Genomic DNA, 19,338 nt, shown 5'->3' on the forward strand with positions numbered 1-19,338 from the left:
AGCAGCAAGAGAACGCCAAATTCCTTCTAATCTAGACATTACTAATGTAGAAAGATACTTAGGCGAGGCGAACAAGGATGCACCTAGACTTTCAATCTACCACACTCTTCCCACATGGGAGGTGCTTGGGAAAGAATGATAGGGATAGCACGCAAAATTCTAGACTCTATCTTCTTGCAAGCAAGCGCTAGACTCACACACGAGAGTTTGACTATGTTCTTGGCCGAGGTTTCAGCTATCATGAATGCCAGGCCGTTGACAGCCTGTTGACAAAGTGTCTCAAATGCTTTTTGGGACAGATGGAAAGGGCAGTACCTCTCCACCCTACAAACCAGGATGAAGTAGCAGAAAGACCACCCAAACATCAAACCCGGCGATATCGTGCTCATGAAAGACAGTCAGTCGCACCGTAATGAGTAGCCACTCTGTGTAGTCACCAAACCTTTCCCAAGCAAGGATGGAAAAGTACGCAAGGTAGAAGTCAGAGTGTGTAAGCTTGGGGAGAGGAAACTGTTCCTCAGGCCAGTAACAGAGCTTGTGTTGCTGTTTTTTCCAAAAGAACCTAATAGTGGCATCCGTTGATGCCAAGCGGGAGTGTTCTGATCATTTATGCGCAGTAAGAGAAAGTACTTGTAGTTGCCACTTGGTACAACTTGTGAGAGGTGACATATTATCCTTTTATGATGTTTAAATATGTTTAACACAATCTGGCAGCTTTCCTACAGATGCCAGTACCTTCCCCTTTAAGTCCAGAAGATCTAATTCTCCAAGATGTTTAGAACAACCTCACTGCCGAATTCCTTCAGAAACTGTTAAAGTATACCTACAAGAATTGATGTTGCATTGAAGGCAAAGGGTGAAAAAAAAAAATGGCAACTAAAAATAATCAGTTTACTTTAATTTAAATCAAATTTAATTCAAATTTCATAACATTCACAGATCTTGATTTGATTTGTGCAAACTGTCACCATTTTACACACTGCAGAAGATTTTATCAGTCACAGAAGGCCGCCATGACTTCAGGCTTCTCTGCAGTGCTTTGCAGCTATCACATCACGTGGTATACAGCAGTCAATTAGGAGGGACTAAGCTGAAACAGGGAATGCAGCTATTTTAGGGTGATGTTAGGAGAGTGACACTACGTCAAAACTCACAACTCAGCAAATGCTCAAGACAGTAATATGTTGAATAACTGCAGTCGTGAAGAAGTTGAGCACAGTAGACTGCAAAAGATACAGAGATTCATTTGATAGGGGGAGAAAGAGATAGGAGCGATGCCAGCCATAATGTCAGGCTTCGTGTGATTGATCAGGGATATAATGTAGCTGTATTTGAATCACAAATGCATCACACATTCTTTTTTCATCACAATTAAAAGTAAAATAAACCTGACAATTGTTTTTACAGAAAAAATCCTGAAATCAATATCAAATCATGTGTTTCCTTCTCATAAGCAACCAAGTTTTTCCATTTCTTATGTAATTGTTACTGTGAAGTGGGGAATAATTGTTTTTTTAAAAGCACAAAACAAAATTCTCTAAAATCCATACATTTAACTGTGACTGTCTACCTCGCAAAAAAATATTGCAGCCATTTAACTGTGCATGTCTATACACCTACACTGTGGATTACTGCCACATTTTGCTTTCTGTACATATATCTGCATACCTAGCATTTCTTACTAGGTCTAGTTTGGCAAGCCTTGATTTGGGGTTGAAAAGACTGTCTGAAGTTAATTATAGTGTAAAGTACAAAATATAAGGTAAAAAAAAAAAGTTGCTATGGCAATGGACATTGTACTACATCTAAGGCTATGTGCCCACGATGCAGAAATGAAGTAGAAAATTTCTGCAGCATTTCTGCATCTCCCTGGCAGAAAAAACGCATGCAGATTGTGCATGCATTTTTCCTGCAGAATACATGCGGAATACATGCGGATTCACATACGTATCCACATGCGTTAACGAATGTGTTTCCGCATGCGGACTGACAAGCACTTTCCATGCGATAGCATCACTTGGAAAGTGCTTGACAACTAGGTCACACTGTATAAATCCATGCCAACAGCATGGATTTATAGAGTGTGATCGTAAAAATAAAAAAATAAAAGCTATACTTACCTCCGATGCTGCCGCGTGTGCCGTCGTGCTCCTTCCTGGTTCCTTCCTGGCTTGCCGGCATCTCGCGAGACAGCCTGCGGTCACATGACCGCGACGTCATCTCAGGTCCTGGAAGGTAAGCGCTGCAGGGGCCACCGGACAGGTGAATATAAACTTTATTTATTATTTTTTTACAGGTACAATGGTACCCAGGTCTGGATGAGAGTCTTCTCTCCTCCAGAACTGGGTACCATCCGCACATTGAACCGCATATAATCCGCTTGTACAAATGTACAGACACGGATTCTATGCGTCTCAATGCAAATCAATGGCGGCGCTTCCGCTGCGCTTCCGCAAAATTAATGAACATGCTGCGGATTTATGAGCGCTGCAGAAACGCTGCGGAAAAATCCGCAGCATGTGCATTGACATTGCGGAATGCCATTGGGGACCATGGGGTGCGGATTACCATGCGTTTTTGATGCGTTTCCGCTGCGGAAATTCCGCAGCATAAACGCATGAAAAACGCATCGTGTGCACGCAGCCTAAGAATGTCAGAGCTGCAAACTAGCTAGAAACACCACTTCCACCATTGGCATCATCTGTTCGGAGAGTAGTACTACCAACAACAGGTAGCAATTGGCCTTCAGCAAGCATATTAGTTAGGAAGAAGTCATTATGGAATATAAGTCACATCACTTGTCACAGCAGAATAATGTTAACTCCAACAACGACACCACCAGGCGAGCAAATGTTATGTACAGAACATTGACTGATCACATTTGACTATGAAGGATAATTTTTTAATAATTTATTAATTTTAAGAATCATGAAAAGAATTCCCTTGGTTATTACCAAATTACATTTCATTTATGTAATATCTTTTGATAGTGCTAAGGCTGTGTTTGCCTTTAAGACATTGAAAGGGATTGGATAGAGTCCTAAAGTATCTCTGAGTGTTATAAATATCTTTTCAAGGTAATTGGAGCATCTGCCATTCACAACAAATTTATTGTCGCAAACCAAATTTTTAAAAAAATTGCCATACCTGGCAAATTAGAATAATAGACTTAGACTTTTGACCAGTAATTTATAACTCTATTGACACTCCTGATGAAGCCATTTTATTAGCATAATGCGTGGAGTTCATATCTTAGTTTTGTATATCATATTTTTATAAGTTTTTTCCATTGGTCCCACATCTTTTCAGATCTGGTATTTGTATTTTATAGTATTACATGCCTTATTTGCTTCTGAATACTGTATATAAGGATTGTTTCTATTTACCCTTACATTTGATTATTGCATTGACTGATATTGCTTATATGGATTAATGTCACTTCATTGTGTTGCCTGCGGTTGCCCGTTTTATATTCATTGGAGAAGATGAATTAGTTGCTCAGATATGCTGAGTTTAAGCTTTGCTTTTTTGTGGAGGGTGGCCCAAAGATGGTTCGGGGAAATAGTGCATGATAAAATTGAAAAGATTTATCTCATCCAGTTCAAAAGTCATAATTTTATTAATATCTTAAAATGAAAAACAACCAATTTTCTGGTCATAGACAATAATAATAATAATAATAATAATAATAGATGCATGCTGATGAACGAGCATCATGTCTTTGTGACTCTGCAGCAGTCTACCAAAAGTTTGAGAAAGCCACTATTTCAAAAACCTCCTGATGAACCATACAAAGGATGGGGAAACGCATTGAGGTATTGGTGAACTGGCAGCTATGTGGGATTTTACCCTTTGTGACAAAGCAGAGAGTTATAACATTGCTTATGTACTTATAACATCTATAATATAATCAGGGATGTATCCGTCTGTCCGAAGCCTCTATAGACAATGCATGTGCGATTTGCCTGCACAGTCTGGCTCCAGAAAGAAGAACGCATCCAGCCGTTACAGGTAAGAGGAGTATATGGCTTCAGAGATCATGGTATGTGTAGGCACTGAATGCATACAGCGATCTCCGGCGCCATAAGTACATACAGTGCCTACAAGTAGTATTCAACCCCCTGCAGATTTAGCTGGTTGACACATGCGGAATTAACTTGGCATTGTGACATTTGTACTGTAGATCAGCCTGGAAGTGGGAAATGCACTGCAGCAATTTTTTTTTTTTTTCTTTTTTTTAAAAACGTTAAAAGTTAATTCAGAGTGTCATTTATTATTCAACCCCTCAAACCACAAGAATTCTGTTTGGTCCCCCAAAAGTATTAAGAAGTAGTTCAGGCACCAAGAATAATGAGCTTCACATGTGTGGATTAAAGATCTCTTTTGCCAGCCTTTTCTGACTATTTAAGACCCTCCCCAAACTTGTAAACAGCACTCAGACATGGTCAACATGGGAAAGACAAAGGAGCATTCCAAGGCCATCAGAGACAAGATCGTGGAGGGTCACAAGGCTGGCAAGGGGTACAAAACCCTTTCCAAGGAGTTGGGCCTACCTGTCTCCACTGTTGGGAGCATCATCCGTAAGTGGAAGGCTTATGGAACTACTGTTAGCCTTCCACGGCCAGGACAGCCTTTGAAAGTGTCCTCCCGTGCCGAGGCCAGGCTTGTACGAAGAGTCAAGGCTAACCCAAGGACAACAAGGAAGGAGCTCCGGGAAGATGTCATGGCAGTGGGGACATTGGTTTCAGTCAATACCATAAGTAACGTACTCCACCGCAATGGTCTCCGTTCCAGACGAGCCCGTAAGGTACCTTTACTTTCAAAGCATCATGTCAAGGCTCGTCTACAGTTTGCTCATGATCACTTGGAGGACTCTGAGACAGACTGGTTCAAGGTTCTATGGTCTGATGAGACCAAGATCGAGATCTTTGGTGCCAACCACACACGTGACGTTTGGAGACTGGATGGCACTGCATACGACCCCAAGAATACCATCCCTACAGTCAAGCATGGTCCTCCATCAATGATCTTAAGATGGGTCGTAATTTCATCTTCCAACAAGACAACGACCCAAAGCACACAGCCAAGAAAACCAAGGCCTGGTTCAATAGGGAAAAAGTCTAGGTGTTGGAGTGGCCTTGTCAGTCTCCTGACCTTAACCAATTGAAAACTGGTGGAAGGAGCTCAAGAATAAAGTCCACATGAGACACCAAAAGAACCTAGATAACTTGGAGAAGATCTGCATGGAGGAGTGGGCCAAGATAACTCCACAGACCTGTGCCGGCCTGATCAGGTCTTATAAAAGACGATTATTAGCTGTAATTGCAAACAAGGGTTATTCCACAAAATATTAAACATAGGGGTTGTATAATAATTGACCCACACTTTTATGTTTAAAATTTAATAAAATTCAACTGAGCAACATAACTTTTTGGTTTGTAAGATTTATGCTTCTGTTCATAAAACCTACTCTCGTTTGCAGTTTGAAGGCTCTAACTTATTTGCATCTTATCAAACCAGCTAAATCTGCAGGGGGTTGAATATTACTTGTAGGCACTGTATCTGACCAGAAGGAGTGTTGCCGCGGAGCCTCTGTTCAGGCCGGAGGCCAGGGGAGGAGTGCGGCGTCGGAATCGGCGCATGTGCATAGCTCGCTATGCAGCGCCATTTTAGTGAAGACAGATTTGCAGTGTGTTTTCAACAAAATGGCGCCGGGCAACGTGGTATGGGCAGGTGCGTATTCCGGTGCCACATTCCTACCTCGTCCTCCGGATGGGACAACACAAAAGAGAATGGGGATGCAAGATGAGGCAGCACAAAAGAGGATGGGGCGCAGAATAAGGGCAGCACAAAACAGGATGAGGGCACTTGATGGGGGCAGCACAAAAGAGAATGGTGACACAGGATGGGGCACAGGATAAGGGCAGCACAGAACAGGATGGGGGTGCAGGATGGTGGCAGCACAAAAGAGGATGGGGTGCAGTACAAGGGTAGCACAAAACAGGATGGGGCGCAGGATGGGGGCAGCACAAAAGAGGATGGGGGAGCAGGATTGGGGCAGCACAAAAGAGGATGGGGCACAGGATAAGGGCAGCACAAAACAATGGGGGTGCAGGATGGGGGCAGCACAAAAGAGGATGGGGACAGCACAAAACAGGATGTAGGTGCCAGATGGGGGCACCACAAAACAGCATGGAGGCAGCACAAAAGAGGATCGGGGCAGCAAAAAAGAGGATGGAGAAGCAGGATTGGGGCAGCACAAAACAGGATATAGGCACCAGATGGGGGCACCACAAAAGAGGATGGAGGCAGCACAAAGAGGATGGGGACGCAGGATGGGGGTAGCACAAAAGATGATGGGGAAGCAGGATTGAGGAAGCACAAAAGAGGATGGGGATGCAGGATGGGGACAGCACAGAAGAGGATGAGGCAGCACAAAAGAGGATAGGGCAGCACAAAACAGGATGGGGCGCAGGATGGGGGCACCACAAAAAAGGATGGAGGCAGCAGAAAAGAGGATGGGGGTGCAGGAGGGGGCATCACAAAACAGGATGGAGGCAGCACAAAACAGGATGGGGGAGCAGGATAGGGGCAGCACAAAATAGGATGGGGGCACAGGATGGGGAGCAGGATGGGGGCAGCATAAAAGAGGATGGGGCAGCACAAAAGAGGATGAGGGCAGCACAAAAAAGGATAGGGCACAGGATGGGGGCATCACAAAATTGAGGGGGGCACAGGATAGTGGAGCAGTATTGAGCAGCACATAACATGATGGAGGCAGCACATAACAGGATGGGAGAGGACATAACAGGATGGGGCAGCTCATATCAGGATGGGGGCAGTACAAAACAGGATAGGGGCAGCACATAACAGGATGAGGCAGCAGTATGGGGGCAGCACATAACAGAATGGGGGAGCACATAACAGGATTAGGGCAGCACAAAACAGGATGGGGACAGCACAAAACAGGATGGGGGAGCAGGATGGGGAAGTGCATAACAGGATGGGGGAGCACATAACGGGATGGGGGAAGCACATAGCAGGATGGGGGAGCACATAACAGGATGGGGGAGCACATAACAGGATGGGGGAGCACATAACAGGATGGGGCAGCACATAACAGGATGGGGCAGCACATAACAGGATGGGGACAGCACATAACAGGATGGGGACAGCACAAAACAGGATAGGGGAGCAGGATAGGGAGTACATAACAGGATGGAGGAGCATATAACAGGATGAGAGAAGCACATAACAGGATGGAGGAGCACATAACATGATTGGGGTGCACATAACAGGATGAAGGAGCACATAACAGGATGGGGCAGCACATAACAACATAACAGGATGGGGGCAGCACATGACAGGATGGGGGCAGCACATAACAGGATGGGGGAAGTACATAACAGCATGGGGGTGCACATAACAGGATGGGGGCTGCACAAAACACAATGGGGACAGCACAAAACATGGTAGCGGAGAAGGCTGGAGAGTACATAACAGGATGGAGGAGCACATAACAGGATGGAGGAGCACATAACAGGATGGGGGCGCACATAACAGGATGGGGGACCACATAGCAGGATGGGTCAGCTCATATCGGGATGGGGTAGCCCATATCAGGATGAGGGCAGCACAAAACAGGATAGGGGCAGCACATAACAGTATGCGGGAGCAGTATGGGGGCAGCACATAACAGAATGGGGGAGCACATAACAGGATCGGGGCACACATAACAGGATGAGGGCAGCACAAAACAGGATGGGGACAACACAAAACAGGATGGGGACAACACAAAACAGGATGGGGGAGCAGGATCGGGGAGTACACAACAGGATGGGGAAGCACATAAAAGGATGGGGGAAGCACATAGCAGGATGGGGGTGCACTTAGCAGGATGGGGGCAGCACAAAACACGATGGGGGCAGCACAAAACAGGGTAGGAAAGAAGGATGGGGAGTACATAACAGGATGGGGACAGCACATAACAGGATGGGGGAGCACATAACAGGATGGGGCGCACATAACAGGATGGCGGAGCACATAACAGGATGGGGCAGAACATAGGATGAGGGCAGCACAAAACAGGATAGGGGCAGCACATAACAGGATGCGGGAGAAGTATGGGGGCAGCACATAACAGAATGGGGGAGCACATAACAGGATGGGGGCGCACATAACAGGATGGGGGACCACATAACAGGATGGGGGAGCACATAGGATGAGGGCAGCACAAAACAGGATGGGGACAGCACAAAACATAATGGGGGAGCAGGATGGGGGAGTACATAACAGGATGGGGGAGCACATAACAGCATGGGGGTGCACATAACAGCATGGGGTCAGTACAAAACACGATGGGGACAGCACAAAACAGGGTAGGGGAGAAGGATGGGGAGTACATAACAGGATGGGGGAGCACATAACAGGATGGGAGAGGCCCATAGCAGGATGGGGGAGCACATAACAGGATGGGGAAGCACATAGGATGAGGGCAGCACAAAACAGGATGGGGACAGCACAAAACAGGATGGGGGAGCAGGATGGGGGAGTACATAACAGGATGGGGGAGCACATAACAGCATGGGGGTGCACATAACAGGATGGGGTCAGTACAAAACACGATGGGGACAGCACAAAACAGGGTAGGGGAGAAGGATGGGGAGTACATAACAGGATGGGGGAGCACATAACAGGATGGGAGAGGCACATAGCAGGATGGGGGCAGCACATTACAGGATGGGGCAGCTCATATCACTATGGGGCAGCACATATCAGGATGAGAGCAGCACAAAACAGGATGGGGCAGCACATAACAGGATACGGGAGCAGTATGGGGGCAGCACATAACAGAATGTGGGAGCACATAACAAGATGGGGAAGCACATAACAGGATAGGGGCACACATAACAGGATGAAGGAGCACATACCAGGATGGGGGGATAAACAGTGGTTGTATATAGCTTAATTCATCCAATTACATCTAGAGCATTTAAGCACTAATAGCACTTTAGACAATCATACTAGCACTTTAGGCAATTTGTATTAGTAAGCCTTATCTGCATAGCGACTAAGATTCATTGGGATCCTCTCCTGCTGAATATATTGTGTAGTACATATTATGGTACTGTTATACTCTATAAACTCCTGTGTAATGGATGTTGATAGCTTGCACAAATAAACTCTTGCTACAGTGATCCTTGCCATGAGTATATGTGGGGACATAAATCACTATGTTGACATATACGTATTTTCGATATCTCTAATTTTTGACATATGCAGGTGTATAGATGTATATGGCTCTTTCCTATTTCTATTGCATTCTATATTTTGAATACTGACAATCTGCATATGTGGTTTGTTGACAACAGGGATCCCTTTTGTATTTTATGGCAATACATGCCATTGTGCCAGTTTATATGTATTACTTCTTTCAACTGCTTTGTCACTTGTCTTGTGCATCCCCAAAGAGGGGCTATTGTCTGTTGCCTGTTGGATTGTTGGAGTATTCCCTCCTATGAGGGGTGGCTAGCATCTAGGGTCACTCAAGGCAAACTAGGTAAAGATGACGGTGAGCGGGGGCCACCATAAACTTGCGTGCATCTAGGGTGCCAACCTCCGCGGCAAGGCATGGTTGTCAATCATAGAAAAAAACGAGGTAAGGAATACTGATCATGGTCCCTGACTTTCTTCCACCTTGCTATGTCCAAATAATTTTAACCCCATTGAGTAAAACATGAGCATATATGTGTCGCTCTGATTGTACATTTACCCTTTGAATTGATACTACCACTTTATTATCCAATATAGGGATTACTATCTGTTGTTCGCCAAATTATTTCTTCTTATGACTGGTATCTACTATCTAGGGTCACCCGGACAAAGAAGGGCAAGACGATGGTGAGTGGGAGCGCAATAAGCGCGCGTGCATCTAGGTTGCCAACCTCCACGACAAGCTAGGGATGTCAATTAGGGAAGTACAGGAGGGAAAGCAAAGTCCCTGACTTTCTCCGCCCTGTTGTGTCTATATAACTTCAAGCCTATTGAGTGACATTAACATAACCCTGAGTATGTGTATACCATCTTATGGTACATTTACATTAACACTATACCCTTTGAGTAGATACTACTGCTCCATTATTATTATTCTCTATGACCACAAATTTTGGTTGCTTTTTTTTAAGATATTAGTAAAATTATGACTTTTAACTGGATGAGATAAGCCTATTGTGAGACATTTTTTGAACACTCTCCAATTTATCTATACTTGTTAGTCTATAAGATTAAAAAGAGGCTGACTTCTATTGAAAAGATACAGTATGTTGCAAAATTTCTTATACTATTCTGTACTGTGAATTTATGCAAAGTTTGTTGAAAGTACAGCTCCTTTTTAAATAATTTGTGTATCTAAGTAGCATAAAATAGCAATATCTTGTTAGGTTTTCACAGGTTATTACACCCATTCATTTTCATATTTAGCAGCTGAACATTTTAGCCAAGTTAAGAGTTTTTGTAAGTCTGAATGTTTTGTTTTGGGTGTTTGTTTTTATATCTGTCTGTCTTTCTGTGTTAGCTTTAAGGCCCCGTCACACATAACGAGATCGCTAGCGAGATCGTTAGTACGTCACGGTTTTGGGATCGCTGGAGAGTCGTTTCGTGATCGCTGGGGAGCTGTCAAACATGCAGAACTTACCAACGATTTTGGCCGCCCCAGCAATCTAACTAACGATCTCGGCGGTCGTTGGGACGCTTTCACACAGCAGCTATTTCAACGATCCACACCTTGATAGGGACTTTACTGTGTCACAAAGGCGCGCATAAAATAACTTTTCCGCGCCCCCTCTTCTCCGATTGGTGGACACTACTGCGTTCTGATTGGGCGGCATTGGTTTAACATCGCTACTGCGTCTCCGGTCAGATGGGATCGCTACTGCGTCTCCTGTCAGACGGGAACACTGGTGTGTGCATTGTTCCTGTACAGATGTATGGATGTCCATATATTTATATGAATATATATAGAGATGTAAATGGCCATTTATGTGTATGCATATCTGTATGTTTGAGAGTATGTATGTGTATATATATTTATCTGTATACGTATGTGTATATCAGTGTGTGTGTATATATTTATGTACTTAAAAATATGTATGAGTACATGGATGAATCTGTTTACATACGAGTACACGAATGTATATGCGTGTATGTATGTGTGTATGTATGTATCTGTATACGCATGTGTATACATATGTATATATATATATGGACTGCTTACTGCGGTGACTACTGCTTCTACTGAAAGAATGAGAAACAAAGCTTTTGCATAGTAGAACACACAGTTTATTAGACACATCAGTACAGAAATGTCAGTAGTGTAGAAACATGAGTAGTTGCCCACTATAGGTTCTGATGCTGCCAAGGAACAGCACCAGGACCGTTAAAATACTGGCAGTAGTTGTCGCAGCAGGTCTACGCATCATGGGTGTTTCTGCCATGTCCCACAGGTTGAAGGCCTGCAATTGCAGGATCGTTTGCACGCCATTCACCGAGCTCCACTTCCCCATTGGCTATGTCCACAGAGTCCACCAAGCCAGGCGGACAGTACGTAATTGCATCACGTCGACGAAGAAAGTTGTAAAATGTGCAACAGGCCAAAACAACAGAGTCTATTGATTTAAGCTTCATGTTAATTGGCATGTGAAAAACTCTGAAGCGGTTGGCCAGGACAGCGTGTCAGAAAAAGTGCTGTGTGGGTGTGTGTGCACGAGACCCCTAAAATATCTGCCCATGCAAAAACATATATATACAGATAGAAGCCAAACCCTCCCTCCCTGAAGAGCAATGATAGCAGATAATTGGTAGATGTCCTATAAATGAATTAAAAATGGAAACTCATTTGAGACCCCAAACAATACCTACCTCGCTAAAGATGTCTGATTTCTTCAAAGTGGAGTCACAGCTGGAGAACGCTGGTGGGATCCAAAAACAAGGACGCAGTAGCGACCACCAATCGGGGACGAGGGTCGCGGAAAAGTCCAATTTATGCACGCCTACGTGTCTCAGTTCTGAATTGCTAACGAGATCGTTGATAAGGTGTCAAATACAGCGATGCACAATGCCCAGCGGGAGCGCAACGACCCAGGAATGGTCCAGGAAGCTTTGTAACGATCAGCGATCTCACAGCAGGGGCCTGATCGTTGCTACCTGTCAGACATAACGAGATCACTAGCGAGATCGCTATTGTGTCACGAAAACCGTGACGCAACAACACGCATCAACGATCTTGCTAGCGATCTCGTTATGTGTGATGGGGCCTTAAGAGTCTCTGATAGATAAGAGCACAGACTTTATCAAGATTTGTTGTCAGGACTGTGTCAAGAGTAGAACCCCATTTGTGTCAGATGCTTGTCAATGGACATCGAGTGGAGGCTCTCTTAGACTCAGGGAGCCTAGTGACCCTTGTCAATGGCGCATGGCGGTCAACTCTGATTTACTCTATAGGGTTGACAAGATCCGGGACAAGGTCGTGGAACAACCAATAGTGCCTCAGTCGTACCGTCAGGCAGTATTTGAGATGGCCCACACATCTGCTGGGTGGGCATCTAGGGGTTAAAAGACACAAGAGTGAATCAGGCAGAGGTTCTTTTGGCCTGGGATTTATGCTGAGGTCCAGAGGTATTGTGAATCTTGCCCAGAATGTAAGCTGACCACACCCACTGCAAGCTTCCGCAGACCATTGGTACCTCTGCCGGTTATAGAGGTACCTTTGTAACGGATTGCGATGGATTTGGTGGGGTCCATTGTAAAGTCAGCTCGTGGCCACCAACACATACTTGTGGTCGTTGAATATACAACCTGTTACCCAGAAGCTATTCCGCTATGCCACACCTCTGCTAAACTTATTGCCCTGGAGTTGTTTACCATGTTCTGTCACCTTGGACTGCCTCAGGAGATCCTTATGGATCAGGGGATTCCTTTTATGTCCAAGGTGACAAAGGAACTGTGCAAGCTGCTAAAAATAAAACAGTTGCTAACGTTGATGTACCATCCACAGACCGAGGATTTAGTCGAGCGGTTTAATAAAACTCTCAAGTCCATGTTAAAGAAGGTGATCTCCAAGGACAGGAGGGATTGGGACATGTTACTGCCCTATTTAATGTTTGCCATCCATGAGGTACCACAGACTTCCACGGACTTCTCATCCTTTGAAATACTGTACAGCAGGCATCCTAGGGGTCTGCTGGACGTACCCAAAGAGACGTGGGAACAGGAACCTACCCCACATAGGAGTGTAATAAAACATGTGGCAAGTATGCAGAATGGGATCACAGCGATCATGCCCATAGTAAAGGCACACTTCCTGGATGCTCAGGCAGCGCAGAGCCGAACATATAATAGAAAGGCCACAGTTAGGTCCATTAAAGAAAGGGATCGGGTATTGGTCTTAGTGCCCACTGCAGAGAGTAATCTCTCGGCCAAGGGGCAAGGGCCATATGAAGTCCGGGATTGGGGAGGTGAATTACCAAGTGTACCAACCTGGGAAGAGGAAACCTGAGCAGTTATATCACATCAATCTGCTTAAAGCCTGGAAAGACAGGGAATATATGATTACGGATGCGACTCCGGTCGTTTCGTCTGTGGACCCTCCAACGCCAGCCCGGGAGGGGGACCCAGGAGAGGTAAAGATAAGTGACTCTCTCACTAAGCAGCACCGGCATGAGGCTTGTGTTATGATCTGCTACAAGCACTAGGAAAGAAAGGAGATCTGTCCCTACAATAGAACTAAGCTAGATCCCTACGATGTAACGGGGAACCTGATCCTGCAATCAGACCCGCTAAAGTCCTCGGCTAGTCTGTACAAAGACCTATAGATGCAAGGGATGGATCCCTACAAGAACTAGGGACTGGGATAAAGTTGGGCACCTCCTAGCAGAAACTGTAGCAGAAAAAGACAAACACACAACATAGAACATAAGGTCCGAAGACCTAGCTAAACTGACTGAGAAAGGTAACTAAGCACCAGGCTAACTTACCAGTAGAAAATTACAATGAAGTGCAGCAAGGCCAGGAGGGCGGAGCAGGATTAAATAGGCAAACAAGGTCATGTGACCTGCAAGATAGAAAAAAACCTAACAGTTCTAACAGCTTGAAGATTAGTGCAGCAGAATATGGATGTATTCTCCGAACTACCCGGCCGCACCTCTGTCATCCAACAAGATATTGTTACCGAGCCTCGGTAGAGGAATGGCAGAAATGGGCGCTAATACGGCGCACCTTCTCAAGTAGGTACGGTAAGTCATGGTAAGTTTTCAGAAATTTCTGAACAACTAGGTTCAGCATGTGAGCCATGCATGGCATGTGTACCAGCTTGCCAACCTTTAAAGCCACCACCAGGTTACGCCCATTATCGCAGACGACCAGACCAGGTTGGAGGTGCAGCGGGGAGAGCCACTGATCAGTCTGTTGTTTTAAAACTTGCCACAGCTCTGCTGCAGTGTGTGCTTTCTGACCTAAACAGATCAGCTTCAGCAGAGTGTGTTGCCGCTTTGCCGTTGCGCTGCTGCACAGGTCCCAGCTTGGTAGTGATGGAGAGGGTAATTCAGCAGAGGATGAGAAGCAGGAGGAGGGGAGAGATTAAGTGGAATATGAAGAGGTGGAAACCCTGACAGAAGTTGGGCCCGCTATTCTAGTTGTGGGTTGGATGTGTGATGTTCCAGGTTGCGCCTTTGTCCCACCCTCCACCAGGTTCACCCAGTGTGCTTTGACAGAAATGTATCGTCCCTGTCCACAAGAACTTGTTCAGGTGTCTGTTGCTAGGTGGACCTTCCTGGTTACGGCATTGGTGAGAGCACGGTACAGATTGTTTAACACGTGCTTGTGTAACGCAGGGACGGCACATCGGGCAAAATAATGGCTGGAAACACAGTTTCATGGGGCAGCCACAGCCAAGAGATCACGGAAAGACTGTGTTCCCACAAGCCTAAATGGCAACATCTCCACAGCTAGCAATTTGGCAATGTGCGAGTTTAGTATTTGTGCCTGTGGGTGCGTGGCTATGGTATTTATGCTTTCTTTCCAAGCTCTCAGGCACGGACAATTGGATGCTTCGCTGGGACAAGGAAGTGGATGTGGTTGATGTTTGTTGTGTGTGAGCAACCTCAGCTTATGAGCAAGAGGTATGAGCGCCTGCTTCCTGAACAGCAGATTCTGAAGGACATAGCCCTGGAGACATGGCATTGGTTTGACCAGCAGACTCAGATTTGGTACCCTGGTGTTCCGCCCACCTACTGGGGTGCTTGGCTGCCATGTGGTTTTGCATACTGGTGGTGCTCAGGTTGCCTTTGCCCTGGCCTCTGCTAAATTTGGTATGGCAGATGCTACAGACTACAATGTTTTTATCTGAAGGAGTTTCAGATAAAAAATTCTACACAGCAGCTGAACGCCCCCTTGCCCTGACTTGGCGCACAGCGGGGGTGCTCTTGGGAACAGTTGACCAAGTTCTCACTCAGGGCAAAACCACAACCCCTTGGTGCCTGTGTTGATGCTACATATCCATCTTCCTCTGAGTTGCTGTCATGGCAATGCATGCCAACGGTCCAGGTTTGATTAGTGGACTCATCATTGAGCACCTCGTCTTCCATCTCATCCTCCTTCCCAATTAACATAGTAGGCTGACCTGATGGCAACTGTGTCTCATCATCATCAGACTCCACCTCTGGAGACAGTAAATGACGTTCCTCCAAGTGGCTTTCTTCTGACCGTAGGACCTCAAACACTTGAGCATCAACACATGCCACCTCCTCTTGTCCCTCTTCAATGCTGTACGATGATAGGCCAGAGCCAACCAAAGGATGCGTACCAAACAGATCCTCGGAGTGGCCAAGCTTGAGGTCATATGTCTCCTGTAACTGATAATGGTGGGAGGATGGAGAACCAACTTCAGGATTGGATGGGCTAGCCTTCTGGGTATCGATAGTAGACTGTGTGGTCGTGGAAGATTTGTTGCTGCTTGGCAAATGCGTAGAGAACTTTTCTGCTACCCAAGACAGAATCTTCTCTCGCTCTTCTGGCTTCCATACACATTTACGTTTCAGACCGGGAAATTTTTCCAGGAACATAGTGGATGCATCAAGCTTCTTCTGACCTGACACAGACTGAGTGCCTTCTCGCGCACCACTGACAACACTACGTCCACATCCACATCCCTTAACAACAGGCTTTTGGCATTTTGGGTTTGGTTGACAGATTTTCATATGTTGATGGTACAAGCCAAGCTAGCTGTCACAGCCAAAATAGTGGGTAAAATTGCCTGGTGCATGCTTGGTAGCAGGCAGTAGGAAATGTTTGGACTACTGCTTTGTGTAGTGCGCTAAGCGCCTTTTTAAGTGGACTAATGTAGACAGAAGGCAGGCTGTCACTCAAAACACAGCGGGGAAATTGGCCTGGTGCATGCTTGGTAGCAGGCAGTAGGAAATGTTTGGACTACTGCTATGCATTGGGCACTGAACGCCTTTTTAAGTGGACTAATGTGGATAGAAAGCAGGCTGTCACCCCAAAAACAGCGGGGAAAATGGGTTGGTGCATGCTTGGTAGCTGGCCGTAGGAAATGTTTCGACTATTGCTTTGTGTAGGGCTCTAAATGCCATTTTAAGTGGACTAATTTGGACAGCAGAAGCCAGGCTCTGACCCGTAAAACAGGGGGGGAAATAGACCAGTGCTTTTTTAAAAAAAAGCAAAACAAAATGCTACTACTCTGTGTGCTGGAAAAATGTTGCTTTGCCTCTGACAAGAGCTGTTTTAATATGGACACTGAAAGAACACTTTAACCTCTCTCTACTTAATACACAATCTCTCCAACCCTGTACTTTGACTTTGTTGTGTGCCTTCAACTCTGAAAAGAGCTATTTTTTGGTGGTATTATGGAGCTAGTGGGTGGCTCTTTTAAACTGTCACTGCTCGAGTATCTCTCTCTCCCTACTCTATACTGAACTAATATACACTGCAGATAGCCCCTAAAAGGGATTTTGTTTTATCAAGAGGCCTAAACACTCTCCCTAGTAGCTCAGCGATCTCTCCCTATGCTTGTAGAATGCAGGCTCCGGATGCAATGTACACCAAATGGCGGCGGCAGGGTTTAAATAGACCCTATGACGCTGGGCAGCCAGCCAATCACAGTAATGCCACAACAAAGATGTCTGCGGCATTACTGTGACTGTTCAAGAAGCCCAGCATGTTTAGTGGCTGCAAAAGAGGTGCTAAAACTGCAGGGCAGGACATCCGAATATAGCAAGGCGAGTACACAAATACTCGCAATATAACGAGTAACACAAATTCCGTACTATCTGTGCGAATAACAAATAGTAACAAATACACTCACTCATCACTAGTCGAGATCTAATCAGGATTCCCCACATTTCCTTAAATTAGGTGCAGAAAAGAGTAAAGTGGCATCAATTTCACCAGAGTAGAAGTAGTTTAATTGAGACAGAAACCTCTTCCACTACAGCCAAAACCCAATAGATGGAGACCCAATCAGGATTCTCCACATTTCCAAAAATTAGTGGCAGACACCAGCAAAGTGGCATCAATTTCAGTACAGTAGAAATTGTAGAATTAGGAACAACACCTCTTCCCATACAGCCAACCTAGTAGATGGAGCCCCAACCAGAACTGTTCACATTTAAAAAAATTATGGCCTAAGACTACCATTTCCATGGCCTACAGATTGGAGATGGTGGAGGTCAACCTCTTAGCTTTGTCATGTGTATGAGTAAACAATCTTTTATATGACCACAACTGCGGGACCTAGGGCTGGCTGCAGTGCTGAGTGAGGACGGAGTATGGTTAAACGGACAAACTGCTAGACCATGAGTGAGGTGCAGGTGGAGATGTTACGGTAGATTGAGAAACATGTGGTGTGCTCAGTGAAACAAACACAGCAGGCATGTCCACTTCTGTTACAGCTGACGAGCTCTCACGCAGCCTGACTGGAGCGACTATACAACCATAGGTTCTGTGGTGGGAGACCTGGGTGACAATACTTGGCACGGTAACAGAGGAGGAGGAAGAAGCAGCAGATGCGTTTGATGGGGTGGCTGTCTGATGGTTGTTTATTGAAAACCAATTTTGAGTTTATTATGTGTGTGTATTTCTTTGTGGAGAACAATATCTGCACCAAATAATTAATTTCACTACAGTATAACTTTACAAATGGATGGAGACCAAAACCTCTTACCCTTCAGCCAACCCTGTAGATGTAGAACTAACCAGAAGTGTTTACTAGTGATGAGCGAACGTGCTCGCCACTGCTCGGGTCACCTCCCTGCATGTTTGGCGCTCTTTAGAGAGCCAATGAACATGCAGTGATTGCCTGCCATGCACTGTAATGCTGTAGCCATGTTGGTTGTGGGCATTACAGTGATTGGCTGGCAGCACAGCATCATCAGGTCTATATAAGACCTGGCGCCGCTATGCTCATCACAGTCTACCCTGAAATCAGACAGAGTAAGGAGAGATGTTGCTGCGTCGAGGGAGAGAATTGCTTGTTTATAGTTAGTATAAGTATTCCACAACATATATATATATATATATATATATATATATCCAACTGAATTAACAGTCCTTCTTAGGACTAATCGAGCTGCATATATTTAATGGTGATAGCAGGAGTTAGGAAGGCAGAATATGTGGCAGACTTCAGTGCATGATACAGCAGAAGAGGGTCCATTAAACGCCCTGTTAGTATAGGTATTCCACAACATATATACAGTATATTTCCATCTAAACTAACAGTCCTTCTGAGAACTAATCTAGATGCATATAATCAGTGCTAGTCAGGCAGGCAGGCAGTGTATGTGGCAGACTGAAGTGTATGATACAGCACAAGAGGGTCCATTGAACTTCCTGTCAGCTGCTGCTGTAATAATTACAGGTATTTGTAGACATAGCTCCAGATATCAGGGGCCAGGGCAATTTTTTTTTTATCTTAATCCTAGTTATTTGATTAAAATGCAGTCCAGAGTACACCATTTTTCTGCTTTATTTGCTTGTTCTCTCTGCAGAATAAAGCCAGATCTGTTCCATATTTCAGCGATAAAAATCCAAAAATTTGAACTGAATGTGGAAAATATTTGCTTCCTTTTCCATTTTGTTGCAGTGTGCTGGTCAAGCTATTCACACTAGGTATCTGTGAAGAATAGCATTAGTAAATTACAGGCCTGCTATTTAAAACCATGGTTCTCTGGCAGACATATCACCTGTAAGAGTGTTCCAAAATCAGACATTTCTTCCATTTTCATTCCATTGCAGTGTGTCGGTCAAACTTTTCACCCTAAGTGTCTG

The sequence above is a fragment of the Phyllobates terribilis genome, unplaced genomic scaffold (genome assembly GCF_046119375.1).
Source record: "Phyllobates terribilis strain yellow unplaced genomic scaffold, ASM4611937v1 Scaffold_13__5_contigs__length_258822181, whole genome shotgun sequence".
NCBI classification, from domain to species: Eukaryota; Metazoa; Chordata; class Amphibia; order Anura; family Dendrobatidae; genus Phyllobates; species Phyllobates terribilis.